We start from the raw sequence: 20,881 nt of genomic DNA on the forward strand, positions 1-20,881 counted from the left end.
CGACGAGCCACAAGCTGAAGCTAGCACAAACAAGTATAGTATTTGATAGTCTTAATTGGTGATAGTTATTCTGTAATCGAAATACTTAATTTTACAATTATATTCATTGTAGGTATCGAAAGACAACACTGAACAAATTTATTTTGTCCCGGCTATGATGGAGCAAGCAAAGATTATCCTAAAGAAGTGTGGTGGACTTCCCCTTGCAATATCAACCATAGGTGGATTTCTAGCAACTAAGCCAAAAACTGCTATTGAATGGAGAATGATAAATGATCGAACTAGAGATCAATCCTGAACTTAAGACAATAAAGACAGTTCTTATGAGGAGCTACGATGGTTTGCCATATTATCTCAAGTCTGTTTTCCTGTACCTATCAATATTTCAAGAAGATCAAGTAATTAGGTTGGATCGTCTAGTGAGACGGTGGATTGCAGAGGGATACTCACGAGATATTCATGGCATTACTGCTGAGCAGCTCGGTCGTAGGTATTTTGAAGAGCTTTTGGATAGGAGTATGATCCTGCCAGGGGAAGATGTAAATGATTACAATGGCAAAATTAGTTCTTGCCAACTTCATGATATCATCCGGGAAATATGCATCTCAAAGGCGAGAGAGCAAAACCTTGTCTTCAAACTGGAGGATGGATGTTGTTTGAGTAGCACACAAGGTCCAATACGCCATCTTGTCATAGGCAGCAACTGGAAAAGGGATGGAGATGCATTGCCGGGTGTGCTGGACTTGTCTCATGTACGGTCACTGACCGTGTTTGGAGACTGGATGTAGAAAGGATTGAGAGAGATTGGCGGAATCGTTGTTGTATTGCTTGGGCCTCATGGGCAATATATATGAGTACAATGATCTACTTGGAGTACAAGGCAAGGTAGAATAGAATCCTACACTATCTATTGTTTCCTAAATAATCACGATACTCAACATCCCCCCGCAGTCACAACGTAGCGACGTAGACGATGAGACTGGAGAAGAATCCGAAGGCGGAGCCAATGGACATCCCCACCACAGTCGTAACGGTCGACACATCGCAGATGTTGTGGCTGGAGTGGAAGCCGGCGAGGTTGCTCAAGCAAGGCGGTAGCCCTTTGTGCCGAGGTCGAGGTAGCCGAGAGCGTAGGGTGGTGTAGCCGTGGTCGAGGTAGCCGTGCGAGAGATGTCGAGGTCAATGTCGAGTCGGGGTGGCCGGTGTCGAGTTGGTCGCCGTGGAGCCGCGGGCGCAAGGAGGCGCCAAGTTAGACGTAGGCGCAGTGGTGTTGAGGTAGTGGTGCGCCGGGAAGAAGACGGTGTTGACGGGGCGTCGCGCCGGGTTTGCCGGACCCGGGGACACGTCGTGGACGAAGGCACGCATCGGTGTTGCCAACACTGGGCATGCGTAGACGGAGGAAGTCGATGTTGACGAGGCATCGCGCCGGGTTTGCCGGGCCCGGGGACACGTCGTGGACGAAGGCACGCGTCGGTGTTGCCAGCACCGGGCATGCGTAGAGAAGGACTCGACGACGATTGCGGCGCCATCCGGCATGGGGTAGAAGGTGCCGAGGCCAACATACGCGGTGGTCGGAGTAGATGAAGAGGTGGACGGCGATGGAGCGGCGGCGCACGAGGAGGAGGGCGCGGCGGCAGGGGTGTGGGCGCGGCTGCGGGGTGTGGGCGCGGCTGCGGGGTAGGGCAGCGGCGCAGGTAGCGGCGGCGTGGGCGGCGGCTGCGGCGGCGGCTTGGAGGCGGCTGCGGCAGGGACGACGACCCGTGGCGGCGGCTAGGGTTAGGGCGCGGCGACGATGCTCGAAGTAGGCGAAGAACCCGACAACTTGACGAAGACCATGCGCGGACGGTGGGTTCCTGCGCCTAGGGAGGCGGCGCAGCGCATACCACGAAGACATCAACGCGCGCGGGCGGCATAGTGGACCGCGGCGCTATGGCTCGAAGGAGCGACGCAGCGGCGACGCGCATGTCGGGCGACGGCGGGGAAGACCTCGGGGCGGCGGCGTGGACAGCGCGCTGCGGCGCTACGGCCCGTAGGGGCGACGCAGCGGCAACACGCATGTCGGGGCAGCCGCGGGAACGGCCTCGGGGCGGCGGCGTGGACAGCGCGCCGCGGCGCGACGGCCTGTAGGGGCGACGCAGCGGCAGTGCGCGGGTCGATGCAGCCGCGGTGAGAACCACGGGGCGGCGGCGCTGCGGGCCGACGGGTGACGCATCGGCAGCCCGATGCTCGATCGGTAGAGGGGCGCGCTGAACTATGACCCTCTTCATGGGACCTGCGAAGGCGCGCGCGGTCGACGGCCAGGTCGATTGTGCGGCGTAGATGAGGCGGATCGCGGCGGCGAGCGGGTGATCAAGCCGATCGCGCGCGAGGTCGAGGACGCCACTGGTGGATGCGGGGTGGCGACGGAGTCCGAGATGAGGCCGACAAGGACGGACGGTAGAGCGGCCGTACATGCGCGGCGTAGATCGACGGGCGGGCCGACGTGCGCAGGGCGGCTATGATTGGCCGCCGCATGGCGCGAGGCCGCCGGGATGGGGCGTTGCAGGTGTCCCGTTCGGAGCAGGGCGGTGACGGCAGGCGTAGGGCGACGGGCGAGGCGATGTGCGGACGGCGATTGGCCCTAACGGGCCGCCATGGTGCGCGTGGCCACCGTGTCGGAGTAGAGGCCGGCCGGGCGCGCCGAGGTCGAAGTAGAGGCGCGCGATGGCGGCGATGGGCGACGCAACCCGATCTGTAGATCGGAAAACCAAAAAGTAAACGCCGATCAAAGCGACCAGCGGGAGAGAGAAAAACCCAGATCAAGTGATCGGGAAAAAGACTGTCTAGGGCAGCCGATCAACTGGACCGGCGGACGAACCCTAGGTACGGGCGGCGCGGCCCCCGGTGGCGATCATGGAGATCGGCCGTCCCGGGGGCGGCGCGGTGCGGAAGCGGTCGGCGGCTAGGGTTTTGATCGAGTTTAGGCTGATACCATGTAGAAAGGATTGAGAGAGATTGGCGGAATCGTTGTTGTATTGCTTGGGCCTCATGGGCAATATATATGAGTACAATGATCTACTTGGAGTACAAGGCAAGGTAGAATAGAATCCTACACTATCTATTGTTTCCTAAATAATCACGATACTCAACACTGGAGACCGTTTTTCATCACCGAGAATATGAGGTTCCTCCGAGTGTTCGATTTGGAAGACACACTAGGGTTGAGAGATCATCATCTTGACCGTGTTGGACAACTCCGTCACCTCAAGTACCTTTCTCTACGAGGATGTTGGAATATTTTTTGTTTACCTAATTCTTTGGGGAATTTGCGGCACCTCCAAACACTTGATGTTAGAGGTACACAAATATTTGAGTTTCCAAGAACAATCACCAATCTTGGGATGCTACAGAACCTTCGTGTATCTTCTTATTATTTGGAAGACCGCACCAATGTCAAGGGAGAGCATGACATAGAAGATGCGTATGATGACTATGTTCGTGATATTTTCCCACGGCATTGGGACTCCTGTTGCCTGTGGATGAGTACGGTTCCTGTTTTATTGAGACCACAATTTGTAGCTGGTGGTTTGAACAGGCGTGATGTACTCAATTTGTTCCGCTATAAGCTTTATGACAACAAGATGTGTGGTGCTAAAGTTCCTAGAGGAATTGGTCAGCTAAAGGCCCTGCACAAACTAGATGGTGCCCGTTTTGAGGGGAATGCCACTGTAAAAGAGTTGAGAGAGCTTACTGAATTGCGCAAGCTTGGAGTGGGTGGTGTCAACACCAAAAACAGCACGGAGTTCTGGTCTACCATTGCTGGTCACCATCATCTTCGATCTCTTTCAGTGGGAGGAAATTCATTGGAGGATGAGTTAGATGGTTGTCTGGGTGAGGGTTTGTCGCCACCAAGCTGGCTTGAGAGCCTCAAGCTGTACGGCAAGCTAGTCAGGGTAACAGATTGGATCCCTCAGCTTCAGAATCTTGGCAAGTTGGAGCTTGTGTGTAGCTTTTTGGAGCAAGATGATGCCATACAAGCGCTTGGGGTGCTACCAAATCTTGCAGTTCTGCGGAATTCATTCACGGGGAAACAACTCCATTTCAAAAACTCGGCTTTCCCGAGTCTCGTGGTGCTGGAGCTTTATTACTTACCGAGCGTCAAATCGGTGATGTTTGAAGAAGACGCAATGCCTAGGCTCGAGCTGCTACAAGTTTATTGTTTCACCGAGCTGGAGAGAATCTCCGGGCTATCAGTTCTCACAAGCCTCAAGGAAATTAGGCTGGGTTATTGTGCGAAATCATGGAAGGGAAAGAAGCTGAGCCAGCTAGTGGAGCGTCAGAAGCACAAGCACGTTATCGTGAAAGATGTATGAATTCCACAGATCTGTGTATCTTTCCCTTCTTCTCCTTCTTGTTGGATGGAGTAGTACTACCGTAATAATCTCTGTCGTTGTATATATTTGGGGGACTAGTGTAGATGGGCTCCGAACTTATAATGTGTGGATGCATGCTAGAATTTGAATGGCTGATTTACATTATATTATAAACATGTAATCCTGTTGCGATTGGAGCATATTTTTCTGGGCAGAGTTCGATTTTCTCTGGTCGAGTGGTCGTCGTTCTCCGTGTCCCAGGTGACCAGCTCGCGTTCGCGGCTCGCGCCTCCGGCCTCCCTCTCCTCAATCCCTCCAGTCCCAGGCCGCGCCTCCTCGCGAACTCCGGCGGTCGACCCTTGCTCTGCTGCTCCCCGCACGGCACAGGCGGACCGGCCCACCCGACCAGCCCAAGGTCACGCCGACGCCCTCTAGAGATCTGACGGATGACACTCCGCCCTTTGCCGCTCCAACTCGCCTCTCTGGTCGCCGCACCACGTCCTCTGGGCTCTGGCGCCAGTCGCCGCCCAGCGCCCTCTGGTCCGGCGGCGTCGCTCGCCTCGATCGCTGCCGCAGTGCTGCTGCTCTGCTCGGTATGCAGCTGTGGCTCCGGCGGCCTCGCGCTTGATTCCAACTGAAGTTGCGGACCACATGCCGTCAGGCACATAGGCCATAGATGGCCACCAGCGACCAAACCAATCAACTAGGTGCCAATACGGGTCGGGAACTAGCGACCGAGCCAATAATCAACCAGGTTTTCCCTTATGCTATGTTGTTCCCTTTGCAATCACCTTATTGCAGACCATAAATGTAGGTAATTTTTTGTTTTGTTGCGAGACAATGTAGTAGGAAAAAACCCGTTATGGCTTTCACCTGGAATTGCAACCCCAATTAGTTATTGAATTCAGAGCTGTGAAGTTTACGGGCTTTACCTGCATCATATTTTTCGGTTCTGCACTTTTTATGGAAATGCAGCCTTTTTTTTTAACATTGTACCAATTTGCCTTGATGGCTTGGATAACCACCCATAGGAACACATCCGTTTGATCTAATAAATAAATACGAGCTACAAATCCTAAATAATATTTCCTTTAATTTTATTACTAACGCCTATTAGTTTCAAGCACCATGTTGAACATGATGTGTCCTGTCACTCCCCTAAAACAACTTAGCCTATCTCTGCACAAATGAAGCTAAATCCCCTTATGCACTATATAAATAATTAGTTGATCTTGCTCATATACATCCGCTGTTTGCTGCACTGAGCCAATTCACTTCCATTATTATTGTTAGGGTCTACTATGGAGGGATTTGATAGCCTTTTAAGCCAACCAGCAAACAGATGTTGTGCCGACTGTGGTGCTCCAGATCCAAAATAGGTGTAAAGTATCCTTGAACCTCTAAGATGTTTCCATATTTTTATAAGAAAAATTGCAGTCTATACAAATCATTGTACATCTTAGAGGAACATCGAGTGTGCAACTGATTTTGAATTTTTTAATATCATCTATGTTTGGATGAATATCGATAAAGATTTAGCCATGGACAGGGGTGCGTGGAAGTTAGCTATCCACGTTCCGGAACCATGACTTGGCTTCGAGATCTTATGGGTTTCAACTCTAGCCTACCCCAACTAGTTTGGGACTGAAAGGCTTGGTTGTTGTTGTTGTTTGGATGAAAATTAAGTTAAAGGCCTATGCATATTTGCTTTTTTCTTATCAGATAACACGTTTGTGTTTGAGAATGAGTGTTTCATGTTATTCTCAATCTTCCAATGCTGTGGTGTTTGCAGGTCACTAACGTTTGGCGCGTTCATTTGTATCAAGTGTTCTGTGGCTCATAGAAGCCTCGGGGTGCATATTTCCAAAGTAGCCACTATATATCTTTGTTGCTAGCTATTTTTCATCAGCGTCGTTTCATTTTCAGTTTTATTTCTTATTGTGAATTATTTTTTATTCAGCTATAAGAGAGCTTTCATTAGGTAGCCCCTCTGAAACTGGGCAGTATAACCATGAGACTTACTTTAGATACTGTAGGGACTATTCGATATTTTTTTGTTGTAGCGATTGCTACTATCCTTGGAACAATGCATTCAAGGTTTTCAGATATTTGACGATGTGGAAGCCTTTTGGCTTGGGCACCAAAACGGCAAAACGATGCCAATAAAAAGAAATAAAGATAGTACACTGCAGTAGCAGGTTATTCATTTAAAATGCGCAATTTTTTTAGCTCCTCTTCTTTACCATTAAGTGATCTGTTCAATGGATTATGGCTTCAAAATTTACTTTTTATTCTATGTTTAAGCATTTGTATATGAATAAAAGACAAATAATCAGGCGTTTTGCTTTCATTGTAGGAGGACTAAGATGTGTTAAGAATCCGACACTTTACTCAGCATCGATTCTGTCCATTAGTGTTGGTGATCGCTGGCTTGGGATTGTTGTTGCTAACTTATGCGTCTCTTTTCAATTGACCAAAAGTAAGATTTGGAAGTTCTCAAATACAGTATGAAAATTGCAGGATGACGGCTTTACGGAACTCCCTAGAAAACGTCTGTAGTGGTAAATACATTTCATTGCTCTGTTTTATTCATTGTTTCTTAACATGTCTACAGTAATTATCAATGAGAACCTCTTTCATTTTCTTTTTTTCTTGGCATACAATTAGGTGTCTTAGGATTTGTTCGCTTTTAGATTGCAAGTTTATTTGCTACTTATTTATCAGTAACTAATATCAGCTTATTTTAAATGTAAGTTTGTAAATGGACAACATACTATGTTTGGAAAGGATTATCTTAATTAAATAATCAACAATCACATAGTGTTCTGGTAAATTGGAAATTGATTCACAGTTCAAGAGTTGGGTACTTTAGAATTACTTATCTGAATAAGATGTTCAGTATGGCATGGTTCGGGGACCTACTTGTGTCTTCATTTCTTAATAATAACATAAAAGCTTGACATACTTGGCTTTGTCCTAATAACCTAATTACAAGAAGCACGCTCCTTATGAGTTATTTACATTTAGCTTTTTGTTTACTATGGATAAACCGATTAGGCTATATATCTAAAGTTAATTATCTCATTAAAAATGGTCTAAAGTTTGTTGGATGTCACTTTCTTTACACATAGACATATGGATATGGAATTGTGCGAATTTAATTCCTAACTCATGCCTGCAACTACAATTCGATTTAAAATATTCCTCCAGCGGTAAATGCATCCTTAATATTGTTAAGAAGCCAAGAAATAATTGCTCATCACGAAAAATTGTGTCCATTTAATACTCAATAGTTAAGTTGCGTGTTTTTTTGAAAAAAAATCAAAATTTGGAATTATGTTTTTTTTATCTGAACTCCAAATGTAATTTTGCAGCCCGTTTATCCTTATTCGGTTTATAGAAGCCACAAGCTGAACCTAGCACAAACAAGTCTAATATTTCATAATCTTAGTTTAGTAACAGTTTAAAAATATATTCGTTGTAGGTTTTGAAGGACAAAACCGAAAGAGTTGATTTTGTCACGGCTATGAGGAGCAAGCAAGGATTATCCTGAAGAAGTGTGGCGGACATCCCCTTGCAGTATTAACGATAGGTCGATTTCTAGCCACTAAGCCAAACACTGCTATTGAATGGAGGATGATGAATGATCGTATTAGTGCTGAACAAGAGATCAATCCTTAACTAAGGACAATAAATACAGTTCTTATGAGGAGCTATGATGGTTTGCCATATTATCTCAAGTCTGCTTTCTTATATTTCCAGAAGATTGCAAAATTAGGTTGGATCGCCTAGTGAGGCGGTGGATTGTGGAGGGTTACTCACGGGATATGCATGGCATTACTGCAGAGCAACTCGGATTTAGGTACTTTGAAGAGCTTTTGGATAGGAGTATGATCCTTCCAGTGGAAGATGTAAATCATCCCAATGGCAAAATTGTTCTTGCCAACTTCATGATATCATCCGGGAAATATGCATCTCAAAGGCGAGAGAGGAACACCTTGTCTTCACACTGGAGGACGAATGTTGTTTGAGCAGCATAGCAGGTCCAATACGCCATCTTGTAATAGGCAGCAACTGGAAAAGGGATGGAGGTGCATTGCCGAGTGTTCTGGACTTGTCTCACTTACGGTCATTGACCGTGTTTGGAGACTGGAGACCCTTTTTCCTCTACGGGAATATGAGGTTCCTCCAAGTGCTCGATTTGGAAGACACAATAGGGTTGAGAGGTCATCATCTTGATCCTGTTGGGCAGCTCCATCACCTCAAGTACCTTTCTCTACGAGGATGTACACATATTTTCTGTCTGCCTAATTCTTTGGGGAATTTGAGGCACCTCCAAACACTCGATGTTAGAGGTACACAAATATTTGAGTTGCCAACAACAATCACTGATCTCAGGAAGCTACAAAACCTTCATGCAGCACTTTCTATTGTTCCACACACTGGATGTTATTATGGTAGACAAATCACTACCAAGGGAGAGGATGTTGTGCTTGATATGGAGAAGTACAGTAATTACATCTCCTTCTGTTCCAGATATGCACCCTTTTGCCTCTGGATGTATAAATGTTCTGTTTTATTGAGACCACAAGTTTTTGCTGGTTGTTTGAACATGCGTGGTGTACTCAGTCTGTGCCGTTTCCACATGGAGGGCATGCAAATTGGTACTAAAGTTCCTAGAGGGATTGGTCGGCTGAAAGCCCTGCACACACTAGATGGTGCCAATGCTTTTTTGGATGAGGGAAATGCCATTGTAAAAGAGTTCAAAGAGCTTACTGAATTGCGTAAGCTTAGAGTGTTTGGTATCAGCAACAAAAACAGGATAGAGCTCTGGTCTGCCATTGCTGGTCACCACCATCTTCGATCACTTTCAGTGAAAGGGCACCTGTTCACTAATAATACGTGGGATGACTTAGATGGTTGTCTGGGTGAGGGTTTGTTTTAAATAGAAGGCCAAAGGCCCGGCTTTATAAATAAAGCGACATCACCAGCGAGTTTGATCATACAACACCACGGGTTCTGGACCCACCACACGAACATAACACACGCATACGGTCAGCCCACGGGGCGGAGAAGTATCAAGTTATCAGGATATAACACATGAAGCACAGAAAAATGTAGGTCGCATGCATCACCCTGCTTCTTCACTCCGCAGCCGTTGCTGCATCTTCCGGATCTCGTCCATCGTCATGTCAAGCAGCCCTCGGTCCTTCGTTCTGACCAGAGCCCTCCATCTCAGCATGTATATCATCATTTGGAACATAGCATCAGCCGGAGAGTTAATCAGTTTCCCTTCAATGGCAAGTTTATTCCTAATATTCCATAAGGCCCAGCATTGAGCCGCAAAAGTGAACCATGCTATCCTACGGAGGGGCCCCGATAGGCCATGGACGATAGCGAGAAACTGCCCAGCCCCTGCTGGATTCCACACGTCTCCAAGGAGTTCCCATACCCCGGCCCACATAAACTTTGCTAGGGCGCAGCCAAAGAATATGTGAGCACAGTCCTCTCTATCCCCACAGAGAGCACAATTCCCATTTGATGGACCATGCCGCTTGACTAGCTGATCCCCAGATGGAAGACGTCCCCTGAGCAACTGCCATAAAAAGATCTTGATCTTAGGCGGGACCCTAACTTTCCAGACGTCCTTGAGGTGAGTGACCACCGCACCTAAGGACATTCTGTGGTAAATGGAGTTAGTGGAGTATTCCCCCAAAGCCTCCAATCCCCAAGACACCAGGTCATGTCCAGTATCGAACGGGTGGAGGTCAAAAATCCTACATAAGTTCGACCACTCCACCGTTTCCGCCAACCCAAAGGCGCGTCTGAATCTAATGTGCCACCCCCCGACAGTGCGAACCCCCGCTATCGTAGCGAAGGGGTTGTCGCAAACCTCAAAAAGACGAGGGAAGCTCTCTCTAAGCGGCCCATTCCTGGTCCACCAGTCAAGCCAAAAATAGGTTCGGGCCCCATCCCTAACCTGGTGTTTCGCCCCCAGTTTGAAATACCATTTAATCTTGTGGATGGAATTCCAGAACTGGGACCCCTTCGTCGGGACGAGAGGAGAGAAGAGGTCATTGTCTCCCAGATATTTGGCACGGATCAGGTCAGCCCAAAGACCATCCGCATTCTGGTAAAGCTTCCAGATCCAGTTCGGCATCAAGGCTGTGTTCATAAACTTCGTGTTAAGGATCCCCAGACCCCCAAACGCTTTCGGCCTACAAACAGTAGCCCAGTCCACCATGTGGTATTTTCTCTTGTTCCCGGTCCCTTCCTAAAAGAAGCGGGATCTGGATCTATTCATCGTCCCATGCGTGGACTCATGTAGGAGGTAGATGCCTGATGTCTACGTGTGCTTCTATTCTTGTAGACAGTGTTGGGCCTCCAAGAGCAGAGGTTTGTAGAACAGCAACAAGTTTCCCTTAAGTGAATCACCCAAGGTTTATCGAACTCAGGGAGGTAGAGGTCAAAGATATCCCTCTCAAGCAACCCCGCAATTAAGATACAAGAAGTCTCTTACATCCCCAACACACCTAATACACTTGTCGGATGTATAGGTGCACTAGTTCGGCGAAGAGATAGTGAAATACAAGTAATATGGATGATTATAAGTAGTAATTGCAATCTGAAATAAAAATGGCAGCAAGCGAACATGTAGCAGAACTTGTTGGAAACGGTTTTTCAATGCTTAGAAACAAGGCCTAGGGATCATACTTTCACTAGTGGACACTCTCAACAATGATCACATAATTGAATAAATAAATGCTACTCTCAAACACTCTCTTGTTGGATAACAAACACCATTCATTGTGTAGGGCTACAAGAGCACCCTCAAGCCGGAGTAAACAAGCTCCACAACTTCATAAAGGAATCACACACGATGCGCACACTCGTCACCATCACACCGTGGAGAGTGACTCCGGAGTTCATATTAAAGTAACCTCTAGAGTGCATAATAGACAAGAGTAACATCTACATATTCAATTAGATTACAAAGCTCATGATCACATAAAGATCACACCATGGGAGAGAGAGATGAACCACATAGCTACCGGTAGAGCCCTCAGCCTCGGGGGAGAACTACTCCCTCCTCATCATGGGAGACAGCAACGGCGATGAAGATGGCGGTGGTGTCGATGGAGATGGATTCCGGGGGCACTTTCCCGTCCCGGCGGCGTGCCGGAACAGAGACTTCTGTCCCCCGAACTTGGCTTCGTGATGGCGGCGGCTACGTAACTTTTCGTGGAGGAAGACCGATGCCCTTAGGGTTTTCGCATCTGGGAGAATATATAGGCGAAGGGGCAGCGTCGGGGGGCGCCCGAGGGGCCCACCCCATAGGCCGGCGCGGCCAGAGGTGGGGCCGCGCCACCCTATGGCGTGGCCGCCTCGCGTCCCCTCTTCGTCTCCTCTTCGGTGTTCTAGAAGGCTCCGTGGAAAATAGGACCGTGGGATTTTGTTTCGTCTAATTCCGAGAATATTCGTAAACTAACTTTTCTGAAATCAAAAACAGCAGAAAACAGGAACTGGCACTGCGGCATCTTGTTAATAGGTTAGTCTCGGAAAATGCATAAAAACATTATAAAGTATGACTAAAACATGTTGGTATTGTCATAAAACTAGCATGGAACATAAGAAATTATAGATACATTGGAGACGTATCAAGCATCCCCAAGCTTAGTTCCTACTCGCCCTCGAGTAGGTAAACGATAAAAACAATAATTTCTGAAGTGACATGCTACCAACATAATCTTGATCAATACTATTGTAAAGCATATGAGATGAATGAAGTGACTCAAAGCAATGGTATATAGTTTGCTAACAAAAAGATAATGACTAAACAACTGAATCATATAGCAAAAACTTTTCATGAATAGTACTTTCAAGACAAGTATCAAAAATTCTTGCATAAGAGTTAACTCATAAAGCAATAGATTCAAAGTAAAAGGCATTGAAGCAACACAAAGGATGATTAAGTTTCAGCAATTGCTTTCAACTTTCAACATGTATATCTCATGGATAATTGTCAACACAAAGTAATATAATAAGTGCAATAAGTAAGCATGTAAGAATCAATGCACACAGTTGACACAAGTGTTTGCTTCTAAGATAGAAAGAAGTAGGTAAACTTACTCAACATAAAGTAAAAGAAAGGCCCTTCGCAGAGGGAAGCAGGGATTACTCATGTGCTAGAGCTTTTTATTTTGAAAACATCGAAACAATTGTGTCAACGGTAGTAATAATTCATATGGGTTATACATAAAACTTCCTATAAGTTGCAAGCCTCATGCATCGAATATTAATAGTGCCCACACCTTGTCCTAATTAGCTCGGATTTCCATGGATTATCATCGCGTTACATATGTTTCAACCAAGTGTCACAAAGGGGTACCTCTATGCCACCTGTACAAAGGTCCAAGGAGATAAATCGCATTTGATTTCTCGATTTTGATAGATCTCAACTTGAGGACATCCATACCGGGACAACATGGAAAACAGATAATGGACTCCTCTTTTATGCTTTGAGCATTCAACAACAAATAATATTCTCATAAGAGATTCTGAGGATTAATGTCCAAGCTGGAACTTCCACCATGATACATGGCTTTGGTTGGCGACCCAATGCTCTTATCTAACAACATGCATACTCAAACCATTTCAACTCATGGCAAATCTCCCTTACTTCAGACAAGACGAACATGCATAGCAACTCACATGATATTCAACAAAGGTGTGACAGGTTGATGGCGTCCTCAGAAACATGGTTACCGCTCAACAAGCAACTTATAAGAACTAAGATACATAAGCAACATATTCATTACCACAATAGTTTTTTAGGCTACTTTCCCATGAGCTATGTATTGTAAAGACAAGAAATAAATTTTTTAAAGGTAGCACGCAAGCAATTTACTTTGGAATGGCAGAAAAATACCACATATAGGTAGTTATGGTGGACACAAATGGCATAGATTTTGGCTCAAGGTTTTGGATGCACGAGAAGCATTCCCTCTCAGTACGAGGCTTTGGCTAGCAAGGTTGTTTGAAGCAAACACAAGTATAAACCGGTACAGCAAAACTTACACAAGAACATATTACAAGCATTATAAGACTCTACACTGTCTTCCTTGTTGTTCAAACACTTTTTACCAAAAAATATCTAGACCTTTGAGAGACCAATCATGCAAACCAAATTTCAGCAAGCTCTACGGTAGTTCTCCACTAATAGATTTAAACTACATGATGCAAGAGCTTAAACATGATCTACTTGAGAGCTCAAAACAATTGTCAAGTATCAAATTATTCAAGACAATATGAAGCATTTTCTGTTTCCAACCAAATAACAATAAATATAAGTGCTGCGGCTTTCAGCTTTCGCCATGAATATTAAAGATAAAACGAAGAACAGAAATGTTCAAATGAAAAAGCGGAGCGTGTCTCTCTCCAACACAAGGATTGCTAGGATCCGAATTTATTCAAACATAAACAAAAATAAAAGAAAACAGACGCTCCAAGTAAAGCACATAAGATGTGACAGAATTAAAATATAGTTTCACTAGAGGTGACCTGATAAGTTTTGATGAAGAAGGGGATGCCTTGGGCATCCCCAAGCTTAGACGCCCGAGTCTTCTTGAAATATGCAGGGATGAACCACGGGGGCATCCCCAAGCTTAGACTTTTCACTCTTCTTGATCATATCATATCATCCTCCTCTCTTGATCCTTGAAAACTTTCTCCACACCAAACTCAAAACAATCTCATTAGAGGGTTAGTGCATAATCAAAAATTTACATGTTCAGCAAGGACACAATCATTCCCAACACTTCTGGACATTACCCAAGGCTACTGAAATTTAATGGAGCAAAGAAACCCACTCAAACACAGTAAAAGAGGCAATGCGAAATAAAAGGCAGAATCTGTCAAAACATAACAGTCTGTAAAGATGAATTTTTTCGAGGCACTTAACATGCTCAGATGGAAAAGCTCAAGTTGAATGAAAGTTGCGTACATATCTGAGGATTACTCATGAATTTGTTCAGCATTTTACGAGTTTTCTATAGAGAGAAAAACGCAAATTCGTGACAGCTAAAAATCTGTTCCAGCGCAGAAATCCAAATCTAGTATCAACTTTCTATCAAAGACTTTACTTGGCACAAAAACGAAATAAACATGATAAGGAGAGGTCGCTACAGTAGTAACAACTTTCAAGACACAACAAAACAGTAGTAAAATAAAAACATGGGTTATCTCCCAAGAAGTGCTTTCTTTATAGCCATTAAGATGGACTCAGTAATTTTAATGATGCTCTCGCAAGAAATAAGAGTTGAAGCAAAAGAGAGCATCAAAAGCAAATAAGAAACACTTTTAAGTCTAACCCATTTCCTATGAAAAGGAATCTTGTAAATAAACAAGTCATGTAAGCATAATGCAATAAGCATAGGAAAACAAGACAAGCGCAACTTCAAGATTTTAAGCAAAAAGAGAGGTGTTTTAGTAACATGAAAATTTCTACAACCATATTTTCCTCTCTCATAAAGATTTTCAGTAGCATCATGAACAAACTCAACAATATAACTATCACATGAAACATTCTTATCATGCATAAAATTATTACTCTCCACATAAGCATATTCATTATTATTAATTGTAGTGGGAGCAAATTCAATAAGATAGCTATCATTATTATTCTCATCACCATAATCATCATATATAGGAGGCATATTGTAATCATAATTAATTTTCTCCTCAATAGTAGGTGGACTGAAAATATGATAGTCATCATTGTAATCATCATATATAGGAGGTAAAGTATCATCAAAGTAAATTTTCTCCTCCATGCTTGGGGGACTAAAAATATCATGCTCCTCAAAACCAGCTTCCCCAAGCTTAGAATTTTCCATAGCATTAGCAACAATGGTGTTCAAAGAATTCATACTAATAACATTGCCATTAGCATGCATATAAAGTTCCATAGGTTTTTTAATTTTCTCTTCAAACACCTCATGTCCTAACTCAAGATAAATACTGTAAAGATCTCTAATATTTTTGTTGTTTTCCATTAAGCCTAACTAGTGAAATAAAAACAAGAAACAAAAAGATATAATTGCAGAATCTAAAGGAAATAGCTTCGAGCACTCACACACCGGCAACAGTGCTAGAAAATAGCTTACTAGTCGGAGGATGTGAATACCTTTTACCTTACCTCCCCGGCAACGGCGCCAGAAAATACCTTGATGTCTACGTGTGCTTCTATTCTTGTAGACAGTGTTGGGCCTCCAAGAGCAGAGGTTTGTAGAACAGCAGCAAGTTTCCCTTAAGTGAATTATCCAAGGTTTATCGAACTCAGGGAGGTAGAGGTCAAAGATATCCCTCTCAAACAACCCTGCAATTAAGATACAAGAAGTCTCTTCTGTCCCCAACACACCTAATACACTTGTCGGATGTATAGGTGCACTAGTTCGGCGAAGAGATAGTGAAATACAAGTAATATGGATGATTATAAGTAGTAATTGCAATCTGAAATAAAAATGGCAGCAAGCGAACATGTAGCAGAACTTGTTGGAAACGGTGTTTCAATGCTTAGAAACAAGGCCTAGGGATCATACTTTCACTAGTGGACACTCTCAACAATGATCACACAATTGAATAAATAAATGCTACTCTCAAACACTCTCTTGTTGGATAACAAACACCATTCATTGTGTAGGGCTACAAGAGCACCCTCAAGCCGGAGTAAACAAGCTCCACAACTTCATAAAGGAATCACACACGATGCGCACACTCGTCACCATCACACCGTGGAGAGTGACTCCGGAGTTCATATTAAAGTAACCTCTAGAGTGCATAATAGACAAGAGTAACATCTACATATTCAACTAGATTACAAAGCTCATGATCACATAAAGATCACACCATGGGAGAGAGATGAACCACATAGCTACCGGTAGAGCCCTCAGCCTCGGGGAGAACTACTCCCTCCTCATCATGGGAGACAGCAACGGCGATGAAGATGGCGGTGGTGTCGATGGAGATGGATTCCGGGGGCACTTTCCCGTCCCGGCGGCGTGCCGGAACAAAGACTTCTGTCCCCCGAACTTGGCCTCGCGATGGCGGCGGCTACGTAACTTTTCGTGGAGGAAGACCGATGCCCTTAGGGTTTTCGCATCTGGGAGAATATATAGGCGAAGGGGCCGCGTCGGGGGCGCCCGAGGGGCCCACCCCATAGGCCGGCGCGGCCAGAGGTGGGGTCGCGCCGCCCTATGGCGTGGCCGCCTCGCGTCCCCTCTTCGTCTCCTCTTCGGTGTTCTAGAAGGCTCCGTGGAAAATAGGACCGTGGGCTTTTGTTTCGTCCAATTCCGAGAATATTCGTAAACTAACTTTTCTGAAATCAAAAATAGCAGAAAACGAGGAACCGGCTACTCGCGGCATCTTGTTAATAGGTTAGTCTCGGAAAATGCATTAAAACATTATAAAGTATGACTAAAACATGTTGGTATTGTCATAAAACTAGCATGGAACATAAGAAATTATAGATACGTTGGAGACGTATCAATGCCCATCGCAAACATGGGAAGACTCGAAAGGCAGGAATTGGTCAGTTCCAGCCTGCCTGCCGACGTAAGGAACAACCCTTGCCAAGGGTCAACCTTATGACCCACCTTCTCAGTGAGGATATGCCAGTCCACCACTAAGAGGGTTCTGTCCGAAACCGGGAGCCCCAGATACTTGATCGGGAGAGTTCCCAGTTTGCAGTTCAAGCCCTCCGCAACCCTACGTTTTTCCTCCTGGGTGACCCCTGTCACCACCGCCTCGCTTTTTGCCAGGTTAATCTTAAGTCCCGACATATTCTCGAAGCAGAGGAGGAAGGTCTTGAAATTGGCCACCCCCAGGTATGATGGCTCAACCAGGATCAAGGTATCGTCTGCATACTATAGATGAGTGACTCCCCCTGGAATCAGATGTGGTACCACTCCCTGTATGTGCCCAGCCTGGTTTGCCTTTGTGAGGATGGCCGCCAGCGCATCCACCATAAAGTCAAATAGGATAGGGGATAAGGGGTCCCCCTGTCGCACTCCCCGTGCATTCCTAAAATAGGGGCCAATTTCCCCGTTGACATTGACAGCGGTCTGACCCCCAGACACCAACTGCATCAAGCGGTGAGTCGTAGCTGCCGAGAACCCTTTTCCCAACAGTACCTCCCTAAGGAATCCCCAGTCAACTCTATCGTAGGCCTTTTCGAAGTCCAATTTGAGGAGGAGGCCTTTCAGTTTCTTAGCTCTGAGCTCATGCGCGATCTCGTGTAGTGCCAGCACCCCCTCATGTAGGCATCTACCCTTTATGAAAGCCGTTTGGCTATGATCAATCGTCCTGTGCGCTATCGGGGTAAGTCTAGAAGCGTAAGCTTAGCTATGAATTTAAAGATGACATTAATAAGGGCTATAAGCCTAAACTGTTTGACTGTGTTTGCCCCTTTCACTTTCGGGATAAGCGAGATAATCCCATAGTTGAGTCGAGAGATGTCAACCCTCCCTAGGGCAAAATCGTTAAGGATAGCAAGAATCGGTCCCTTGAGAATCTCCCAGAATCTCTTGAAGAACGCCACCGGAAAACCATCCGGCCCAGGTGCGGAGTCAGGCTTCATGTCAGCCAGCACCTGGTCCAATTCTTCCGGGGTAAAGGTTAGTTCAAGCGCGGCGTTCTCCTCAACAGCCACTTGTCGTTCGGCCGGCGACAGGTCAGTGGCCAGAGAGAAGACCCTCTCCTCCCCCGAAGCAGCCATCAGCCCCTGATAGAACCCATAGATATGTTCCACCAGTTGAGCCTGTTCCGAGACTTCCCATGTCTCAGTCAAAAGCCTGGGAATCATACATTTCCTACGCCTTCCGTTCGCGAAGGCATGGAAGTACGCCGTACAGGCATCCCCCTTATGGGACCACTTCAAGCGGCTCCGTTGTCGCCAATATTACTCGTCTAAGGCGTCCAGCTGGGTTATTTGGTCCTCCAGGTGGTATCGGAGTGCCCAACCCTCCTCGTCCAGCCCTGAGGAATACGCCTGCCTATCAAGAGAGGCAACCTACCTCAGCAGCTCCTCACGGAAGGACCGCTTCTCTTTCCCGAGGTTTGCACCCCAACCCTTGAGGAACCGCCTCAGGCCTCTAGCAATCCCCTGCCAAGCATCGATGCTACAGAGGTGCGGCCCCGACTCCTCCATAGCACGCAAGATCTTCCCCTTAACTAGCTCCCCGAAGCCAGCTACGCCGAACCACCAAGTTTGGAAGAAAAACCTGGGTGAGCGACGAATGCCCTTTTCCCCATTATCGAGTATGAGGGGGCAGTGATCGGACCCGATCCTGGTGATCGCCACCAGAGAGCACAACGGGAACAGGGTTTCCTAGCTGTTGGACACAAACACCCTATCCAGCACTGCCCTGATAGGAGCGGCTTGGTTATTGGTCCAAGTGAAACAAGCCCCTGCTCGACAAACTTCCCGAAGCGCAAGGCCAGCTAGTACGTCATTGAAGCGACGCACCCTTGGCCAGTTAACAATCCCGTTGCTCTTGTCCGCGACCCTGCGGACAAGGTTGAAATACCCTCCAACCACCAGCGGAAGGGGGCAAGCTAAGTGTCGTTGCCTAATCGACGGTACCCCGGAGGAGGGATCCTCACGAGGGGGAGAAGAAGTAGGGGCCATAGGGCGGAGTGCTCTCGGGACGGTGGTACGCGAGTTACCCAGCTTCGGAACACCTGCACGATGACAGGGCCTACTGCTGCTTGTCTGGAATTATCTGGGCGCTTTCGCGTTGTTACAATGAGTTGTGGTTCTGCCTCTAGGGCTCCCGGGATCCGGCTTATAAAGGCGCACGGATCTAGGGTTTACATGGAGAGTCCTAGCCGGATTACAGATAGCCTAACTACGGTACAACATCTTGTCGTGCACGTTACGGATCCGCCTTCCATATACGTCGTACCGGATCCGGGTTCCTCATGGGCCTCCATGGATCCGAGTTACTCCCAAGGTCGATACGGATCCGGCCTGCTGATCCTGGGCTGGACTTCTTCCTTCATGATCAACAGCAACTGGGCCGCCCGATGGGCCACATGCCTCATCACCATCTGTGGGCCACCCGGGCTTGCCGGATCTAGGCACTGTCGATGGTACACCCATGAAGTATACCCACAACAGTAGCCCCCAGAGTTCTCCGAGTTTCGCCTGCAGTTTCCGCCATGCTTGTTCCTTAGACTTCCGGCATCGTCGGGAACGCGGAAAAACTTGAAGAGCTCCAACCTTGCATTTTCTTCCTTTTCCAACTTACAGCCGGAAAATGCTCTCATCCTGCGGAACTTCATCCATCGACATTCCAAAGAATATTTCCGGGTTACTCCCTGCTCGCGAACGAGAGCCATCTTATCCTCGCGCCTGCACCCGGAATCTTAAAAGACTCAAACGGTTCCGCCAATTCTGGCGCCATTTCCGCGCGATTTGTGCGGTAACTTATCTCTAGCCATTTTTACTGCTAGGGTTTGGGACACGTGTCACGCATCCAACGGCGCGACGCTTGCGTTCCGACCACAGGATGCGGAACACGAATCTTATCCCCTCAGCCTATAAATATCAGCCGTCGACCCCTTTACCCCATTCACCCCCCTATTCATCTCTCTGCCGAGCGCCGCCCGCGAGCTCCTCCTCCGCCGTGCCGGAACCTGCCGGAAAAGTCGCCGGAGCATCGCCGGATCGAGCCCTTCGCCGCGGTGTTCTTCGTGTTCTTAACTCCGGCGAGCCACCGCGCGGAAAACTCGTCGCCGGCAACTTCGACCACCGCACGCTCCATTACGGTAAGTCCTCGAGCCTCACTTTCGCGCCGTAGTTGGTAGGGATGAACTTGGAGAGGACGATGTGGGATCCGACTAAGGAAAGTTTCCGCCTAACTTTTTTCTTCAGATGTCTTCGACGACGCCGCCCCCGAGCTCGGAACCGATCATGGCGACGCCAATCTCCTCCGCCCCTCCTCCCTTTGTCCCAGTCAGGCTGGATCCCTCAAAGGATTCCGGCAAGGAGGCTGAGGGGACCACTGCTCACCCGGAGAAAACCTCCGGGGCGGGTCAAACGGAACACCAAGCAGAAGAGGTCACAAAGAAGTCGAAAGCTCGGAAGCGAGACTCCGAAGCTAAAGGAAAATGGTGGCCTTGTACCACCACCGAGATGGAGTTGAAGAACCTCGAGTCGGAGGGCTTTCTGCAACCCGGAAGCTGGAGGTCAGTTCCGAATGAACTTGCTCCAGCTCCGAGGGACGATGAGATGGTGCTGACAAAGGCACTGGTGGAGCGCGGATTTTCATTTCCGCCTTCTGATTTCTTCCTGGAGATTCTGAAGACGTATGGACTTCAGCCCCACAACATATCTCCAAACAGCGTGCTCGCCATCAGCAACCACGTCGCCCTCTGCGAAGGCCATCTCCGGGTAACCCCTGAGATTTCTCTGTTCCAACATTTTTTCTCTGTAAAGAAGATCCGGCAGTCCGGCGAACTCGCCACAT

At 47.1% G+C, this 20,881-nt stretch overlaps 2 pseudogenes; both read left to right on the plus strand.

Moving 5' to 3' along the window:
* Positions 1 to 4,352, plus strand: part of LOC124648050 — a 42,883-nt pseudogene extending 38,531 nt beyond the window's left edge.
* A 446-nt stretch (positions 4,353 to 4,798) lies between these two features.
* Positions 4,799 to 9,297, plus strand: LOC124648051 (annotated as a pseudogene).
* The last annotated feature ends 11,584 nt before the right edge of the window (positions 9,298 to 20,881 follow it).

This window comes from Lolium rigidum, chromosome 4 (genome assembly GCF_022539505.1).
Source record: "Lolium rigidum isolate FL_2022 chromosome 4, APGP_CSIRO_Lrig_0.1, whole genome shotgun sequence".
NCBI classification, from domain to species: Eukaryota; Viridiplantae; Streptophyta; class Magnoliopsida; order Poales; family Poaceae; genus Lolium; species Lolium rigidum.